Source organism: Chiloscyllium plagiosum, unplaced genomic scaffold (genome assembly GCF_037043375.1).
Source record: "Chiloscyllium plagiosum isolate Xiang-an unplaced genomic scaffold, Cpla_swu_hap1 HiC_scaffold_8, whole genome shotgun sequence".
In the NCBI taxonomy this organism is placed as follows: Eukaryota; Metazoa; Chordata; class Chondrichthyes; order Orectolobiformes; family Hemiscylliidae; genus Chiloscyllium; species Chiloscyllium plagiosum.
In genome coordinates, this window is record NW_028270146.1 from 14,763,259 (window position 1) to 14,767,986 (window position 4,728).

Below are 4,728 nucleotides of genomic sequence, written 5' to 3' on the forward strand. Positions count from 1 at the left end.
TCTCTCACCCGAGTCACTGATTAAGTACCATGTCACACCCTTTGCCTATCTGTAGCTACATACCATCTGAGCCCCCTTTAAGTAGGCACTATCCTATTCCTAATGTCCACTCTAGACCTACAGCTTGTTGTTGTCCAGTAGGCAAACATCACACACGGGCAAGCAATGGGATAAATCCAAACATGAGCTTTCACTTACAGACAGCAAAAGCAAACACAACAAAACCAATGGATGCTGAAGTTACTCCACAATGCAACCAGATTTTGTCTTCATGACCATTTTACAGCCCACGATTGACTCCACCACTTAGCTCTCATTGATTACAAGTGAATGTCAATGAAGTTCTGTATGGTTTTTAGTCCCTGACAAAACTAATTTCTGTCAAAGGCAATGACATCTTCCTCCTCAGAAGACTGCTCCCACTCCCCTAGTTCTTCAGCATCCATTGCCTGCTCCAATTTTGCTAAGTACTACATGCCAGAATAATGTGGCACACTCTGTCTGGACTTGGCAGACCAGTCTAAATAGCAGAACCACAACTTCACAGCCCTATACTCTGCTCTACCACGCCTCTTGCCAAAACATGGGTGGCTTTAAACCTACAGTCTTCATCAGTCAGGTATTGCACAATGGTTTCATGAGCTGTGGTCACAGTGGGTATCCCTTAATGTGCTTTTGAAATCTTCTGGACCCTCAACCACACCAGGTATATGAGAATGCTCCAGGATGTAGGAATTGAGGCAGCTGCAGTTACACACCTCAAGGAAGCAGTAACAGTGACCTAGGTCACCTGAGCAAATGGAATTCCTTCCTGTTTATGAATTTCATAGCATTGTGAAACAGCGGTCTCAATACCAGGTGTGTATAGTTGATGGTGCCCCGCTATGTCTTTTGAAAACATTGTAGGACATAGATAGATCTGGGCAGAGAAATGGCAGATGAAGTTTAATCTGGGCAAATTGTGCAAGGTGATGTATTTTGGAAGACCAAATTCACATGAAAATTATACGATAAATGGCAGAAACCTTAGGAAGGGTCTGAGCATACAGGTCCATAGATCACTGAAAATGGCAACAAGGTGCTCAAGAAGGCATATGGCACACTGCCTTCATTGGCTGAGGCATCGAATATGAAAGTTGATACGTTATGTTGCAACTGTACAAAACTTTAGATAGGAAACATTTTGAATATTGTGTGGAGTCTGGTCGCCTCATGACAAGCTTACCTAAACGGTGCCTAGTTTAGAGGGTTTTATTTATGAGGAGAGGTTAGATTAGATTACTTACAGTGTGGAGACAGGCCCTTTGGCCCAACAAGTCCACACTGACCCTCCAAAGAGCAACCCAGACCCATTTCTCTACATTTACCCCTTCACCTAACAGTACGAGCAATTATCATGGCCAATTCATCTAACCTGCACATTTTTGGATTGTGGGAGGAAACCAGAGCACCCAGAGGAAACCCACGCAGACACGGGGAGAATGTGCAAACTCCACACAGACAGTTGCCTGAGGCGGGAATTGAACCCAGGTCTCTGGCGCTGTGAGGCAGCAGTGCTAACCACTGTGCCACCATGCCGAGGTAGGATAAACTTAGATTGTTTTCACTGGAAAGACGGAGGCTGAGGGGTGACTTCATAGCAGTCTCCAAAATTGAGGCATTGATAAGGTGGATTGTCAGAGGCTTTTTCCCAGAGTAGAAAGGTCAACTACAAGAGGGCACAGATTCAAAGTGAGAGGGGGAACATTTAGGGGAGCAGAGCGGCAAATGTTTTCACACAGAGGATGGTGGGTGCCTGGAACGCATTGCCAGTGGAGTTGGTGGAAACAGGCATGTTAGCATAATTTAAGACATATTTTGATAGACACATGAAGGGGAGGTGAACAGAGGCATAGAAAGTGCAAATGGGCAATAAGTAGTGGGTCTAAATAAGGATTAGGAATCTGGCGCAGGCTTGGTGGGCCAAAGGGCCTGTTCCTATGCTGTATTGTATTGTATAAATCCTACTGCCTAGGCATTTGAACTTTCCTTGTCATCAGTTAACAAAATGAACCGGTGTGACCTTGCATGGATGGCAGCATTTATTCTCCTGATACATCTGTGAATACACGACTGAGCGATCCCACACAGGTCACTGTTACTCAATAAGATAATAGACCAGGGGGATCTAAGACAGTGGTGATCTGAATGGACTGCTTTGCTGGACTCTGCATCACAGCACAAGCAAAGCAGTGCTTTAACCCACCCCAGTCAAACCATTTCTCTAAATTTCAATGCTGGAATAGTTATAGAATCTCTTATATATTCATCCCTTTTCTTCTGAATGGAAATGACAAAACATGGAAAAGGATCGAGTAAGTCCAAACCCATGATGCACCTAGTTTGACTGTAGCTGGGACTGCGGTCACCCCCTACCAAAGCGATGGATCCGATTACACACCAGGCCCTTGTTGTGGAGCTCACCGAAATTGTGCGAAAAACTTGAACACAAGATCGAAGGAAAGTTTAACAGTAAGTTGGCCTGCTCCCTGCCATATTCAAAGACATGATCAGCACCTTGAAAACCTCGGGAAGTGAGCGGATGAAGTCGAGCGCTGTACCACAATGGCAGAGACCGCGATTGATGCATCCAAAGATCGGATCCAAGCCCTTGAAAAGCAGGTCCGTAATTTAATTGGTCAAGCTGACGATCTCGAGAATAAGGGCAGGAGGAAAAATGTCCGTTCGTTGGTCTGCCAGAGGGGATGGAAGGCAGTCAGCTCGCTGCCGAGATTCCCCAGCTGAGACATCGAAATGGGGTGGGTGAAAATTGGGATAGCTCACTGGGTTGTGGCGTGTAGGTCAAATTTGGACCAACGCCCTTGTCCTCTCCTTGTGCAGTTTCACAGCTACAGGGACAGAGAAAGAATTATGGAAGCTTCCAAAACCCAGGGGAAAGATCCGAAGGCCTTCGTTCACAAAGGGTCCAGGCTCATGTTTCTTCAGGACTTCTCAGTGATGGTGATCCGGAAAAGGAAGTCTTTTGATGATATCAAGTAAAGATTAAGGGATCTCGGGATCTAGCAGTGCTTTGGTTTGCTTTCAATGGATCCACACACTCATTTGACTCTCCAGACAAAGCAAAAACCTTTGTGGACACTTTAAATTAGAGTGGACGATTTAATAGATACAGATAATAGTGTTTTTTCTTTTTAAAGAAAATGTTGTTGGGTTTATTTCTGGTAGTAACGAGCATTAAATTATACTTGGGGACAGGCAGAGTACTCAATTTTAACTCCTTCATTAACGCTGCTATTTTTTCTCTTTTTGCTTGTGTCTGTGGTATGGCTCTAGCTCGAAGGAGTTCAGAAGGTGTTTGCAATGGCTAGATGCCTATCTATGGGTGGTTCAAGCCTAGCTTTTTGTATTCAATTGCCCTGATTACCATATTGGTAATGGGGCAGAAGGTAAGGTTTTGAGATGTGTAGGTGTTCCCTTTGGGCAGGGGCTAAGATCCCCTATTCAGCACCATTGCAGTTTTGCATTTGTTTTTTGGTTCTTGTTGTACATAGTTTTTAAAACTTTTGAAGATTTGTTAGTTGTAGGAGTTTTAGTCTGTATAATTTTTATGTTTTGTGGATTTGCTTTCATCGACATCTGTGATTTGTGATTCAGATTCTTCCTCTCTGGAGTCCAAATGTTGCTACAGATTGTTATGGCTAATTACATGCTTAAATGGTACACCTGGAACATCAAGGGGAGCCACTCGCCAGTCAAGAGGAAAAAGGTACTTTCCAGTCTTAAAAGGGATATTGCCCTACTGCAGGAGGTGCACCCAGATGATAGGGAACATTTGAAGTTACAACAAAGTGGGTTTGATCAGGTTTACTTCTTATCTTTTAATACTAGGAGTAGGGGAGTGTCCACACTTGTTAGGAAGAACCTCTCATTTATGTTACGGGATTGTATTAAAGACATGTACGGGAGGTTCATAATCCTTAAAGCCACGATATATGGAGGAGAATACAGTATGTTAAATGGTTGCTGTCCCTTGGCCCACCCCCTTAAATTTCTGGTAGATGCATTTTCTTCAAACTGATGAACCTTATGTCGTGGCACATTATTATTGGGGGAGATTTCAACTGTTTTATGGATCCTACGGTAGACAGAATGCCCAATGCCCCCCCCCCCCCAAATACCTTTTTTACAAACCAAACAATTAATGGATTTATGTGCAGAACTAGGACTGGTTGATGTCTGGAGGCATCTCCACCCCACAGGCAGGGATTTTACATTCTTCTCCAACACACACAGGTGCCACACCAGGATTGATCTCTTTTTAACCCCCGCAGCACTCCTGGATTCAGTGGTGCCCTGTACAATTGGGAATGTTACCATTTCTGATCATGTAGCAGTATACTTTTTAGGTAAAATTAAGGATAATATAACAGCTCTGGGACACTGACAAATGGATTCCTTCATTCTTAAGGATAGTAAGTGCATTGAGTATTTCTCCAATGAATTCAGAGCTTTCCTAGCCATTAATTCAGACTCGGCCAGTAATTCATCCATCCTCTGGGAAACTGCTAAAGCTTATGCCAGCGGGATAATTATTTCCTACTCTTGCCAATAAGAAGAGACAGAAGGGAGAGCAGCAACGCTTGCTTGAAACATGGTTGAAGGCAGCTGAGGAGGCATACTTTAATAGACCCTTGGAGGCTAAGCTACAGAGGGTCACAGCACTTCGAT